The sequence below is a fragment of the Pseudopipra pipra genome, chromosome 7, assembly GCF_036250125.1.
Source record: "Pseudopipra pipra isolate bDixPip1 chromosome 7, bDixPip1.hap1, whole genome shotgun sequence".
NCBI classification, from domain to species: Eukaryota; Metazoa; Chordata; class Aves; order Passeriformes; family Pipridae; genus Pseudopipra; species Pseudopipra pipra.
The window spans coordinates 34,116,658-34,132,583 of NC_087555.1; positions in this window are offsets into that span (position 1 = coordinate 34,116,658).

A 15,926-nucleotide genomic window follows, 5' to 3' on the forward strand; every position below is an offset into this window, starting at 1 on the left:
ACATTAACTTTCATATACACCCCGACTGCAAAACAGTCTGGCATCTTCTGCTTCCAAAATCAGGCTAGAAATAATTTCAGAGATAACCTGCTGTTAAAAATCTCTCATTTGGCTCTTTAAATCTGAGAATGTGAAGGGAAGTTCATTTTTGTAATTAAGAGCCAGCCCTGTTCCTGGGGTATCTGTTTTTGCACGTGGCCCTGCCATGGCTTTCCCATTCTGGCCATGATCACTTCATCTTTCTGGGACCCAATTTTCCATCTTTAAAACCTTTTTTTCCCTTTCTTGCAGGCAGGTCATGAGGCTAGATCCATTACTGTAAGTGAGAGGCTTTATTAAGGAGGTGATAAGTGTCATGCCAACACAATAGTAATAATAAATAACTTCTCTAAAAGTGTAAAAGGGTCTGACATTATTAATTGCATTTCAAGCACTTGCAGTGTATGTGGATTGAGACTGAATGCAGAAAAGACCAAAGGTTTTTTCTTCTTGCATTTTTGCTCTTTGGAAAGAAATGGCTTTTCTTCAGCTGAAATGTCCTTGGTGCATCAACTCTGCAACAAACCTCTCATCTGTGCAAGCCCCTATCACTCCCATTCAGGTTCATATGACCCTGCTGAAGTGCAGAGGTGGAGGGACACCCCTCTGAGAAGCACGTAAATTCTTGCTTGATCCTGCAAGCTTTTCTGTTTGAGTGCCTTCAGAATTGCTTCCTCTTTTCCCTCCACATTTGTTTCAGCCCAACCCTCAACAAAGTCTGAATTTCATCGGACTGGTTGCACAACATGCAGAAATACAGCACTGGTACCAAACCCTTCCTTTCCTAAAGAGTTGGACACTTTCTTTCTTTTTTTTTTTTTTTTTTTTTTTTTTAATTTATTTTTTATTTTATTTTATTTATTTATTTATTTATTTATTTATTTATTTTATTTATTTATTTTTATTTTTATTTTTATTTTTATTTTTATTTTAATAAAAAATGCAAACGCTATAAATCTTCCTGGCCCTAAGTAGAGATGATGTCGCTTGACTTCAACACAAGGCAAGGGTTTAGATACTTATAAAAATTGTGATTTCCTGCATCTCTCCTGCAGGCTGTTGTTCAGTGATGAATGTGCAGAGGGCCTCACAGTGTCCAAAAAGGAACTAAAGCTCTTGGTTAAAGGCAGAAGTTGGTCTCAGTTGCTGCAGAGCTCTGGCACAAAGCATTGCACGAGGCTGCAGCCTACCTTGTACATCTGAGTTGAGATGCTCATGGGTAAGTTCACTGAGCAAAAGCAGGTCACATCAGCAGATTTAATGTGTCCTTTGAACCTCTGGTACCTCATTTTCTGTCCTCTACTGTAGCATTTATCTTCTTTTGATCATTCAGAAAAGGGAGGTTGTTTCATTACAATGGAAATAAAAATAATTGATGTGAAAGAGTGGTGTTTTGCCTATTCAGAATGGCAGTGGAAAGTTGCACTCCCGAGTTGGCTTGAATAGAGTGAACATTATTAAGTACTGACATGAAAAAGACCTCTCAAAGGAGATAATGCCTTCATCCAATTAATCCTTCCTAATGAACTTACCCCTTGGAGGTGGGTAGAGCAGTTTCAGCATGAAGTTTGCTTCCTGTGATCATTTGTGCCAATAAAAGTCTTTCGAGAAAGCTGATGAAAACTGATGTGAATGTGCCTGAAGTGAATTTATTTTGATATTTGACTTGTCAGGAAAAAAAAAAAAGTGGTTTGTACTTTTCAACCTGATCTGCTATCGTGCTCTCTCCTGATGATTCCTATTCTTTAATAACTCCTCAAATTATAATAAAGCTCCTAGGTATCCAGTTCCCTTTGAATTTGCAGCTGAGAAAATTCCATGTTTGAAATACTTGGAAATGGGGTTTTATTTGATAACCTGTATTTTTGAGGTGGATGACTACTTTGCTGAACACCTTGATGGTTATTTCAGTAATAGTAGTCTGAAAATGCTCATCTGGCTCTGAGAAATTTCAGCTGAGGAAAGAACCCTTTTTCCACCCAAGCTATGTTATAATGATACTTTGCACTTAGGCAGGTTCTTTCATCAAAGCATGTTTTATTCATCAGTGCACCAGACCCTCAATTGGTTTTGTTTAATTGTGACTCTCTTTATACCACACTGGCTTGGAAGTCCAACCGTGACAGTCTTTTGCTGCTGTTCTCTGTGCTTTGGAGAACTCAAGAAAGAAAGTGCCAGAAAGGGCAAAAGAAGTAGGAAAGTTCAAACAAAGCAGGAGGTGTCACACTAAAACAAATCCAGAGGGAGGAAAAAAGTCAGAAGAATTGATAAGAAGACTTTTTGAAATTGTATATTCATGATGTGTTTATTCTTTTATTGAACTGGGAGCTCCTGTTGAACTGCCATTAGAACTGGTTCTACGTAGCCTAAAGTGTGAGACCATCTCCAAATTATCTACCTACTCAAATTATCTACCTAGCTCCTACTTCTACTCCTATTAATGGTCTGATTTTCACACATGCCAGTGAGTATTTTTGCAGTCTTGAAAAAAGAAAACACGCCCGAAAATTAGGACTTCAGCTGATAAACTGAAATACCCAAATTTTAAATGTTGGCCACTGCAACTTGTCCACTGCTATAAAATGATTCAGTAAAGTCATCATGAATAGCAACTATAAGTCTCCCCATCTCCAATAAAACAGCAAGAAAAGCAGATATTTAATGAGGACAATGGAACTCATAAATGGGGAGAAATTGTTTTCCAACTGCTATGTGGTTTTGGGGTCATGATAAAATTAGCCACTTTGAATTTGTGCAGCCCAGTTTCATATCTCAAACAAAGAACTGGGATAATTTTTGAACACTTCAAGCTGCTCATAGTTCTCACATTTCTTGTGACAGGAAGGAACAGCCTTTAAATTGCACTTTGTTAAATATGGTTGTGGAAAAGCCAGTGTATCCAGGCTAGTGTATCCAGGTGATGGACACTGAATTCTTTCTGTATTCTGGAAGAGTTTCTCAATCAAAGTGAGACTTTACAGCCTGTTATTAATTTCACAGTCATAAAGATGAACATGCAACTTTTCCAAAGAAATAATTAGGTTTCACAGAATAAAGCATTTCCCTATCACATAAAAATAATACATTTAATTAAGTGAAAAACTATACCAGCTACAGACTTTACTGTCTATAATTCATTTCTAGATCAATTGGTGTTTTGTAGTCCACCAGTCCACTAAGTATACTTAGCGTATAATAATGCTTTTCTTAGTTATTTCTGCTTCTATTCCATGTAGACTAGCAACTACTGTGGCCATTCTTTTCAGTTAATGTCCTAATATAGTTTACTTCTAATGAAATCATATTTCTTTTGTTCATTTTTTTGCCAGACATTTAACTCTGGGGCTAAATCACCCAACAGGCATCTTTCTTTCCCTGGTGGTCCTATTGTCAAAGCTGAGTTAGAGAGGGTGCTCATGTAAAAAGAGAACACATATAATTGCATGTAATTGCTTGAAAACTGGCAACATTTTAATTAGGACAGACTATGGTCCTGAGCTGGCCTTGCAGGTAGTGTAAAACCTGACCCTAAGCCACAGTGAGATTCTAAAAACAAAAGGACATTTCTGCTGGCCCCAGTCTCCAAGCTGCTGTGTTCCTCTTTGATATGATCTCTCCCTCAGGAGCACTTTGGGCTTGTGCCTCAGAGCAGGAGGAGGGAAATGACGCTGTTGTCTTCCAGAGCACAAGCAGGTCGGAGAAGACATGTTCCCTTGAGTTTAGTTTTAAAAGCTTAGACATGCTTTTTGGCTTGTGGCTGAGCTGATGCTTGAGTGACTCCTCTGATCATAAAAGACACTGATGCATCAGCAGCAGCCAACGCCAGAGCCATCTATTTACCCAGGGAAGTGCTGCAATAGATCAATGTTAAATGCTTATTTGCGCTTCACTGCTCCAAGGCACAGAAACTAATTACCAAAGATAAATTAGCCCTTGTGACAACGACTAAGAAATGCACGTCCCAGGATAGACCACCCTGACCACAAACACACATAATTCTCCCCCTGATGAACAGTGGCAGAGGGTTTACACGGCGCATCCTTCAGCCAGAACTCGCTTGAGGTGGAATGCTACTGCTTTGTCCGTGTGCTGAAGAGCTGGCAACCATTTACTGAGTTCCTGACTCTTCCTCTTCCCCACAGGAGTCACTCACTTGACTCCTGCATGTCTCTGTTTGCCCAGCTGTGGATTAGCAGCAGTAATAAATAAAACACCTAATGCAGACAGCAGAAGACCTGGCTGATGGCAAACCCTCCCCAAGGCCTTTGTGTTAACACACGAGCTTTACCTTTATACTTTGACTGCTCTGGAGCCACACATGCCTTTCTCTGTGTCACCTGTACAGCAGTAGGTAGGAAGTTGAAAGCTTTCTATGTTGGATATGATTGCAAAGAATTTTTCTAGCAAAAAGCCCTCAGTGGTTCTCATGGCAGCTGCAATCAGCAGATGAGAGCTCATGAGGGTTGCAATAGGTTTGTAATGCAACTGCTCCAGTTTTACCTCCCCTGGACCTTTTTCTTCTCTTTTCCACCTCCAGGAGCTGCCAAATGTGGTGGGTCTGAATCCAGAAACGTCAACCCCATCTTACTCCCTTATTCCATAACTGGTAAAAGTATCTGGAGATGAGGGATGCAGGATGAATCTTCAGGAATGCCTGGAAGGCTGCAGAGCTCCTCTCAATTTTCCCTGCTAGGAAAGTGGGAGCAAGCTGTTTCCATTAACTTTTTGCCCCTGAGCCTTTACAAAAGAGCTTGCCAGGCTGGGCACTGCACATTCTGCAGAGTGTAAAACCAGAGTACAAGTTATAATGGATTCAACCCTGCACACTGTATCCATTGTAACAAGCTCAGGGGAGACCTGGAGGACTGCAATAGGAATAACTTGAGTGGTGAAATCTCCTGGAACTGCTTCAGGAACGATTTCTGGAGGTGATGTGGCCCTGCACACTCACAGTGCTTGGGGCAGCAAACCCAGCCTGCCTGAGGGTGGGTCGTGCTGGTGTTAACATCTGCAGGAAAGCTCCTCTGTAAGCCAGGTCCACTAAACTGCAGCCCTCAAATAACTCCAAAATTACTTTATTTTTTCCTGTCTCCGTGGAAAGTACATCTACCAACTCATGTATCTTAGCACTGCACTTGCCTTTTTCACTGATTGTATCACTGTGGCACCACAGACCCATCTAATGCTGAAGCAGAGCAGCCTGTTCCCTTGTACCATCCCCAATTGTATTTTCAGCTCTGAAAGTCATTCATTCTCTCAGTGTTGTATCCTAATTCTCCTCTGTACTGAAGGCATTCCCTGGTTTGTGGCATCTGTGCATTTTTTATCACCACACACTATATTAAGCCATGTGACTGACCCATGAGGAAGATCCTAGAAAATGCCTCTGGGTTTGGTGCTCCTTTCAGCACTCCTCATTGCTGGACCCCAGGTATACGTAGGAGGAATAACCTGTATTTTTATAATTATGTTTTAGCAAGCTAATCTTTTATAAATATGAAAATCCCAATTTCTGCCTGAGCAGTTGAAACATCACTTCTGGCTTTGTGACATCCCCTCTCCACCTGTTTCCCAGCCAGCAGAGCAAAGCACTGAAGAAGTTGGTGCAGGCAGTGTTGTGAGACCCACCGTGATGGTTGGGGTGAATACATCAGCTCCCAGACGTGAGGACACAGCCCTTGTCTCTGCCTGCCACCAGAGGTAGCCAAGCCATCAGGAAAGGGTTGGGCCTCCACTTGTAAATCGATTGCCTTTTACAGCATCTCCTCAGGATCTGGTTTGCAGGCCTGAAAATACAAAGCTGGGCTCACTCAGGGTAGGTGACACAGAAATGATGTTACACCTGGGTGATGTTGTACCCACTCCCTCCAAGCCACCTGACCAAGTTAGTGCTGTCACAGGTAGCTCTCCATAATTTTTGTTTCTGGCAGCAGAGGTCAGCATTGCCCTGCTGATGGACAGCCACATTCCCACCTGCAAGGAACAGCAAAACATCGCAAAATCAGTTTTTATTAGTCCTTGTCCTTTTATTGTGATGATTTGTGTCTCTTTGAGCTACAACAGCTCCTTGAGGGGCAAGTGACCAAGCCACCAGCTGTGTCTCAAGAGAGGTGGCAAGGGAGGCTGTGAGGTGACCCTGCACATGTTATGGGCTGTCCGAGGTACCTGGAGACAGTAGAAACACCCTCAGGGTGCTGCCATGAGACCTGTGGGACACCTGTGTCCACCCAGAGTAGCAGCAGGAGAGAGGCTGATACCCCCAGCACCACAAACATCCCCAGACATGGGCAGGTGATGGAGTCTGGGGGTTTTGGCCATGGGTGGGATGTTCCCTGAGTTCTGTTTGTATTTTGTCAAACTGATTTATATTTTCTAAATGGCTGAGGGATATTATAAGCATGTGACTGACCCAACTGCCATTGAATATAGATAATTATAGCACTTCTAAACAACCCGTTGGATATTCTAGTTAGTCCATTAAATAATAGTTCATTCTCTGTAAATGTACTTTTGGCATAATGTGGGTCCAGGGCAAGAAAAAGAGATGTGAGCAGATCTTCAGGGGAACTATTTAATGCTTTGAAACCCCCTCCAGCACTGCCTGCACGGGGAGTCAGTCACAGAGGGGATCGAGTCTGCTAAGGGAGAAGGGCACAAGTCCTCCTGTTTGGGACTGAGCTGTTGGATGAGCAAGCCATGGTCTGAATCGTGGAGTAGAGAGGGCAGAAAATCTTCATGGGCCTAAATACGCTGTGTGGTGCACTCCTGAAACACGGGATTTGGTCACAATTCCAATCCAAAGAAATAGCTTTGCCCATCAAGCTAACATTAGGCAGGCAAGTGATGAAAACTTTTGTTGTTTGAATGTGTGATTTCTAAAAGAGCTTTGGAACCCACAAGTTGTTTGGGGCTTTTAGCATAGTTATTTTGTGTTTATGCTTGGACAGCGCTCCATGTGTATGAACACCAGATTGTCCAGCCATCACTTTCCTGCTGCCTGTCTTTGCTGCACGTGGCTCCAGCCCGTGGCTGATTTCTCCCTTGTGAATGTAGCACTGCAGAAGTATTATAAAAGGTGCAACACTTATTTTTAGAACCATCAGCACGGCACCAGGCAGCCCATCCACCAGCAGACAATCTAATCCTAGTATTTATTCCTGAGCTAAGAAATTAATCTTTCTGATTATGAGTAGTCTTTATTTTGAAGTCTTTGGATTTTTACCTACATTTTGAGGGATCTGAGGGACTCAGGCAGTTTTCAATCCATGTGTTCTGCACCATGCTAACGTTTTACCACTCTTGGCACACAATGAAAATACTGCACATCACCAACCCAGCAGCTGTGCAAGTCCAATTGGTTGCCTCAGTGTTGTTGCTTTCTTCAGCCAAAATCCCAACCTCTTAATAAACCCTTGACAGGAGCAGTTCCATCAGACATGCGGTCTGGTACTCACTGTGTGCCTCCTCTTAAAGCAGAGCAATGGCACAGTGCAAAGCCCTCCCCAGAAGCCTGAATGGCCCTTGGGGACAGCACTTGCAGCCCTGCAAGGAAAAGCAGCTTTGATGTCTCCGTGGATGGCCAAGATGCTGGCCAGTTTTTAGTCTGGGTTGAGGGAAATGGCTTCTATCTTCCCCCTTGCTCTCTCTCCAGTAGGTACAAAATTTTAGGAGATAAATTTGGGCTGAATATCTAACAAAAATAAATAATTTGAAGACTGGATTTGGTGTGTCCTGGTAAGGACAAGGAAATTTGGGTGCAGTGGCAAACCTGGTGAGCTTGGCCTTCAGCACTGGCTGTTGAATTGAAGATCAACTTGAAATTGCCTCAAAAAATGTGTGTGATGTGACAGACTTTGTGGGAGTGATCAAGTGAAGCTGTCTAGGTAGCCCAGCACTGAACTCTGTTAGATGAATAAACTCTTATTGCTATTCCCTCAGTGCCCTTCAGATATTTACTGTATCTCATGCATTTCTGTGCTTTCTTAAATTTTCCATCTCTTGCAGATGATTGCAATTTAGCAGGACAGACCCATGAAAATCATACAATAGACCCCAAATGAGGAGTGTACCAGTGGGACAAGGATTAACACAGCAGATTTGGTCTCAAGACATTTGGATGCAGTACCACAACGAGACGAAGAACCCACTCTGTGGTTGGAGCAGCCTGGACTGGGCGCTCCCTGGTCCATCCACCTCTCCACCCTGAAGTTTGAGAGATGTTTTCTATTGAGTTCATAAAAGGAACACCACACAGAACCCCCTGGCCGTGGCAATAGATTCAATCAGTCTCAGTCCATTAATTTAACTAATCAATAGCTGTAAGTGCCATAACTCTGTCTCCTACTTCATCACAAAAGCTGAAAATTTACAGAAGGTCACGTGTAATTATGGGCACTCTCTCCATTAACTTTAGGAAAATTAAACAGCAGTATGTGGGTATCTGCAGGCAGGTTACTTCTCTCAGTAAACCTGGCACATTCAACTTAAGCAGAGTTGATAAATGGAAGAAAAAGTCATGTTTTTATCAAGGCTTTTCATGGGATTATCATGTCACTGTCACCACAGCAGCTCAGTATGTGTTCTGGATGGCACAGCTGCATCTTCCCAGCTGCACTTTATGGTACTTACCTCAGCTGCAGGGACCTGAGATAGAGATGTGTCCCTGGTTTTGAATAACTGCTAAGGAAAAGATCCCACTCCCTTGCTCTGGAGTTAGAAAATCCTTGATGAAAATTGCAAGAAATAACACCAAGGGAAAAAAACCTCAAACAAGTAATAGTAATAGTAATAGCAATAGCAATTAATGGTAATAGTAAACAACAACAATAATAGTAATATCCCATCTTCCCAACTTTTTTGCCTTGTTCTCACACCACAAAACCTATCTGGAAAAAGGTGGCTCCAAAGTTTTGTATTAATCTCCCTTTAAAGCAGATGTTTGCCTGTGGAAAGCCAAAGGTGGACTACATCTGCATTTTCCTGCCTGGAGGCTGGAGGCTGAAGCTTTAACCTGGCATTTCCAGGAGCATTCCAGAGCCAGAGAATACATCCATCTCCCAAGTGTGTCCTCTGGGCTCTGAGAGGCATGGTTAGTAAAACCCATTAACTATAGCAAGACTCTTTTTTCCAACTATCTCTGCCATAAATGCTGCACTTAACAAAGTTCAGTGCACTTTGCATTTTTGTGCACTGTACCCATCCTTGTGTATCCTAACCTGAATGATGTTCCCTGACACCCTCCCCTACTCTTCCCAGTCCCCACAGAATCTGATGTGGCTGCAACAGGAGGACAATACCCATAGAATGACAAGGAGGTGTCTCCTAGCACTGAAATCAGGACCAAATTCCGAATTCCTTCTTTTGTCATCATTAAGGTCACCAGTTTGGTCAGAGCAGAGACAAAATCAAACCCAAATAAAACACCAAATATGACCCACAGAACAGGCTCGTACCAGAGTGGAGCTTGCAAAGAGGATTTCTTCTCAATAAAAGCATGAATACACCTACGCGTAAAAAAACTCAGAGGCTTTTGTCTGTGGGAAGATGAGAGGTGAATAGGGATCAAAATAACAAGGTGGCAGTGCAGCTTTCTATTAAAACCCTGATGCCGTTAGAGTAACTGGTCCAGGGTTTATTTAACCAAGAAAATAGCTGGGAGCTTAAATAACTTTCAATATACAGCCTCACAAAGGAGAGAGTGGGCAGGCTGGGGTGGATGTGTCAGTATCTTAAGGGAGGATATGGTGCTTGAAAGGAGCAGTGACATGTGGAAACTGCCTACAATGGCACCAGCTGGATTGAGGTGAGAGATAGAAACTGTATTAAAAAAATATTATTTCCAACAACAGTTGCAGGCCTGCAGAGCAGAAAGGGAAGGGAGAGAAGGAATCATGGCAAGAGATAGGGAGGGTAAGTGAAGAGGTGAGGACACCACGCCAGGAATGGCAATTGCTTGGGCTGCAACAGGAGAAGGAGCTCGAAGTATACAATCAGGGATCAAGCTGCCTCCTTCCAGGTCCACACCATGCAAGCTGACAGTCAGGCTGCCTGCAGGCATCCCTCACCACCCCCTTCCATCCCACACACGACCTTCAGCAAAATTCCTTTCCAGACAAAATTCCTCATGTCTGGTTTCAGTGCAAATAAATACACCTTCAGTTTAAGGCTTGAGCAGACAACTGTCATTTCTTTGGGAAATGAGGAGGGGAAATCCACAGTGCTTTTTCTTCTAGGGAGGTTTTAAGACGGCCTTTTCAGCATCTCTTCCTGAAGCATGAATGCACTCTGCAGGAAGGAGCTTCCAGTCAAGGCTCCTGTTGGCTCCAAATGAAGTTGTAATTAAAAAAAAAAATTAAATGACAGCACTATCCATGAAAAGCTCTCGTACACATTCACTCAAGCAATGTTATAGTACTGTGTCAAGGGCTTTTGCATGATCCATGTACCTAGCACTGATAAGTGCTTGCAAGGAAGCAGTGCTTTTGTACTGCTATTTCACTGTGAAATCCTGCATTTGCAATGCCTTTTGGCAGTAGGTGGTACACTCAGCTCCAAAATTAATATATTAGTTCAAACTGTAGTAAAAAATGTAGTATAAATTAAAGCATGACCGTGTTCAAAGCCAAGCTACAGTCTGACTTTGGAGAGCAACTGTTTACACAGGCAGGTAATGATAGAGCAAGAGGGAATGGTTTTGAACTAAAGCAGAGAAGATTTAGATTAGATGTGAGGAAGAAATTATTTTCTGTGAGGGTGGTGAGGCCCTGGCACAGGGCAGAAGCTGTGGCTGCCCCATCCCTGGAAGTGTTCAAGGCAAGGTTGGACAAGGCTTAGAGCAACCTGGTATAGTGGAAGGTGTCCCTGCCCATGGCAGGGGGTTTGGAACAAGATGATCTTTTAGGTCCCTTTAAACTCAACCCATTCTATGATTTTATGGCAATACAAGACCCTAATGGGTCACAAAACATCTTGCTTTCCACCCTGAATAGCAGTATCCAAGGGTTTAATTTCATGTGGCAGTAGTTGGTCATAATACTTGACATTTTAAAAAAAATAGTGAAATAATTGTTAACATCAGTTTGAAAAACTGCCAATCTGTTTCTGTGGTCATAGATTCAGTTTGTTTTGTGGTTATGAGTTATACAGTGCCATTAAAACTCACTCTGCTGGGTGTGCTTGCTGAGAATTGAGGGCTGGAGAGGCAGAGATCACGCAGCGAGCAGCCCTCGCTGTCCATCCATGCTGCTTGCAGGAGTATTTGATCTTTATTTTTCTTATTCCTCCACCTCTGACCCATTGTTAGGCCTGGGAGAAATAACAACAGCATGGCTGAGCTTCACCTCCCATCTGTGCCTCGAGGGGAGGTCTGGGGCCACGTTGTTCCCTTGAGAACATCCAGTGTTGCTGAGCCGGCTTCCCTCGCAGGCGCTCTGGCTGCTCACTGGTTCTCCCTTATCACACAGATTTTCATCAGTAACCTGTGAGAACATCCCACCACTGTAATGAACCTGGCAGAAGGGACAAAGACTTGAGGGTTGGAAGGAAAAAAAGAGAAGGAAAAAAAGGCAAAGAAAAAAAGGGAAAGGCAAGTGGCTGGTATGGAGACGCTGGGCTTGCTGTGTGCTAAGCCCCATGGTCAGGACACCCTCCTCTGTCCCAGGAAGCAGAACCTCTTCAAAAAGATACATGGACCAGTTCAGCTGCTTAGTATATAAAGGTTGCCGTGGCAATTTAATGGCCAAAGGGACGCACAGGCTCCAGACTATACAGACACCAGGTGGGATGCCACCCCTGATCTGGCAGTGCCAGATGCCATCTGAACCAGGATCCCACAGGCTCCAAGACAGTAAATTTTGTCAAAAGGATGTGCTTTACCAGGTCAGCGTAATTTAAATGCTGGGTTTTGTCACAAGTGATGGCTTACAAACATCTGAAGTGTTTCTAATACAGTCGTATTAATGCAAAGATTGTGACTATGAGAGTTGTAAGTGGCTACTGCCACTGGAGGGGAGTGAGTGTGCCTAAACCCTTTCCAAAGCTTAGCATAAGTTCCCACAGGAAGAGATATGAAGGGCATGAAAATATTACACTTCAAGCAGAGAGATTTAGGAGGCATGTGAACCACACCAAGGAGTTCCAGGTGGTATATCAGTTGTTAAATTATGCTGCGACGGCCTCCCCTGAGCTCCCTGCACTGACACATCAGAGCAGGGTGCAAGCAGACATCAGTGCCATGTGCTCAGGGGGATGATGCCTTTCCAAACACAGGATAGAAGAAAGGCCTTATAATTTTGGTTGATTGCTTTTCAAATGAGGCTTGTTCAGGTTCTCTTGCACGAGCTCATTAGGGAACAGCTGGAGGAGGAGGTAAGGGGAAATTAGTAATGTGGGGAAGGTGCCAATGGGAAGTGGATATTGCATGGGTATAGGAAAGACAGGGATCTTCTGAGCCAGGAATATTTGTTTTTGAATAAATAAGAATCTGTAACTGCTGTTACAAATGAAAATTATTTAAAACATGAGCAAGTGTTAAGAGCTGCACGACTTCTGACCACTTCATGCTTTCATCATCCGTGGGTCTGAAGCTCCACTGAGTTAGTGTGGTACCAGAGGCGGTCCCTCATGACAGTCTCTGAAAAAACATGACCAAGATGTTGTTTTTCATTTACAGGTAGTTGGATATTTCTGTCAGTTCTGTCCTCCTATCAATGCATCCTCAAAAGAAAAAATAATTATTCCCATATATGGGTAAACTGCCCTAAGAATTGCTTTCTTTCATAGGGAATGATTATAGCTTGCTAAAACATGTAGAAAACCTAAATCAGCAGCAAAAGTGGCACAGAAGAAAAGCTGTCTCTTCTTCCCTGGCATAATTCTGCTTTCCCATAACATCAATAACCTGAGCCAAGTCTTTGCTGAGTCCTTCATGCTTCTCCAGCACAGAAACTAGTTTCTTGGCAGAGATTGAAGCCCCCGTTAAAAACAAGCTGCATTCAGGGCTAACAAGAAGCTGGTGGTCTCTTGTCTAGTCCATCACTGCTCGTGGCTTTGCAGGACAAGAGCTGAACCCTCTGGGTGATTTCTGGCAGCATCACCTTCTACCAGCTCTTTCTGGTATGCAGTGCCAGCACCCTTTACTGCCTCCAAACTCAGGCCCTAAAATGAATAATGGACATTTTTTTCAATTCAAATTTCTTTCTGATATTAACTCAATTAAGAATTTCAGTTTTAAATTGCTACTTGAAATGCTCTAAATTTTTTTTCAATCTGGGAATAGAGCAGTGATTTTTTTCACCAATTACAAGCCAGAAGTTTGGAGCACCCTATAATGAGATACTTCACAAACAATCTTTGATTCATTTAACTTCAGGGAGGGGAAAAGCAAAATTATTTTAACTAAGGCACACATTTCTAAAAATTAAATCTGTTCCTCAGATGTACTTGAGAAGATAAAAGGACACATTTGTTGAATAAATTGTTCTTGGTAGTCAACTTCAGGTTTGTCCTGTTGTAGTTGCTCAGTGTATCAGTCAGGTATTAGTGTTTGCTTTCTTTTTTTTTTTTTTTCCTTATATTTTTTCTAATATTTTCTTTCTATTGGCACTGTTTAAGATGCATTTGGACAATATCCTTAAAAGGATGCTTTAACTTATAGCCTGAAGTGGTCAGGCAATTGGTAGGACCTTTCTAAATGAAATATTCTATTCTATTCTATTCTATTCTATTCTATTCTATTCTATTCTATTCTATCCTTTCCTATCCTTAAGTGATGATGCTTGTGTTGGGTTTGAGGAGGGAGAGCAAGTCCTCACCCAAATCACGCGGGATATTCATGGGGGGCAGATGTGGGGGAGCCCATCCCACCCACCGAAGGCTGCTGTACCTGTCAAACCCACCCCAAAGCCATGGTGAGGGTGGGGGCTATGAAGCCTGGACACCTTTCACCTGGGGCAGAGACAGCTGTGCTGCAGTTCTCTCAGGGTACTCCCATCTGGAAGGGTTGCAGCTGATGGGTTGCAGGAGGAAGGGGATGGCTGTGGCCTTGCAGCTGGCCCCTCTCCCTCCAAGGGAAGCCTGCACCCGTGGCCACGTGTGTGTGCATGCAAAGCTTTGGAAATTTCCATTTTAATAAAAGTAACCTTGGAGGAGCATGAGCAATAACCTGTCTGCTCTTTGGCACTGACAGTTTGGTTGCCCTGAAAAATGAGATTTTGCTACCCCAGCGCAGCGCTCTTGTTATCACCCCCAGCTTACATCAGCACGTTTATTAGGAGACAGCAGAAATAATTCTTTAGACATTAAGCAACGTCTTGCTTCTGCTGTATCAGGCTGGCTGGATGTGATTACATCAGATCCAGAGGTAAGCCCAGTAAACTCCTGATTCTCCAGGCTCAGATATTTGGTCCATTTATAGATGCTTAAATCTGCTGGTGAGATAAATAATTAGGTCGCTCCTGCCCAGACTTTTCCACTCCTTCTGCCTCTTGAAAATCCAGTTTCTTAAATCTGACCCACATAGTTTGTACTCCTGCGTTTTATTAAGGTAGGAGGGACATTACACATGGATCCATCCCCTGCCTGTACCCAAGCTTAGGTTTTCTCAGCTGTGACTCCAGGCTCTGGTCCCTGCTCCAAAGGGATGGATCATCCCCCACGGGAGGGTTGCTGCAGCCCTTCTCATGACAGGATGGTCTATTCCAACAATCCCATCCCTTTCAAGATAAAATCAATATCGCAGAACTCTAATCTCCTTCACATTTAAGCAGCACTCAGTCCCAATACCCTGCTTGTACCCTGGTTTGTACTTAGATAACACTTCTCATTTCTGAAGGCAATTGATTCATCGGTTACCACAGCCCTTCTAAGTCTTCTGTGGATACTTTTGTGCTGCTATTCCCACTTCTGCCATGGGACTGATGAGGCTGCTGGAGCTTGTAAATCAGCACAACCTACAGGAAATCCTGCGCTGCAATTTCCCCTTCACCTTTCCTCCTTCACTGAGGGTTGTCTTCCACCACCACTTGGAGCACACCTGGGAGAAAAAATAATAATGATTCATTTGGACCAAGACCATGACATTTAACTCCTTTCTCCTTCTTCCCAGAGTATAAATTTTCAGCCCAAACCTGTGCAGATGTACTACAGAGAGGGAAATAACCTGCAGATATTGGCTGTTCCCAGCTCTCGACTCACTTAAGGGCCCAGTGACAACTGCTTGGGTTCTTGCCAGATTTCAGGGTGGACTTGTCTTACCCACAACTTTGTATTTTAGTATTACACTATGTCAGAGTTGGTCAAGTACCTACAGAGCTATGAATTGTCCCTTGAGGAGCCATGACAGAGGGATGTTTAATATTCAATAGCTATTATTTCCCAAATATTGGTGCCCTCAATGCTTGCAGGATTTCTTTTTAATAACTCAGCCCCCTACTATCTAGGACAGTGCTGTATATAGGAGGACACACAGCAAAATAGGACAGGAATGTGATTTTTCTTAAATAAATATTAAGAAGCTGTGGCTGCCCCATCACTGGAAGTGCTCAAGCAAAGTTGGATGGGGCTTTGAGCAACTTGGTGTAGTGGAAGGTGTCCCTGTTTATGGCAGAGAGTTGGAATGAGGTGATCTTTAAGGTCCCTTTTAAACCAAAACATTCTATGATGATTCTATGACGTTAAATAGTGTAAAATCACATTAACGAACAAACCCATGGATCTGCCTGAGGGCAGTGTGACCAGCTTCTCTGCAGGGTGTCATTTTAAAGAGTGATGCCAGCCCCCATCCTGGCTCCTGTCCTTCTCTGCTGGTTTGTAGCCTCTGGCTCAGCACAGCCTTGCCCTGGGCACAGATGCCTCTGCAGCACATCATTATAGACACTGCTGGGAATGGA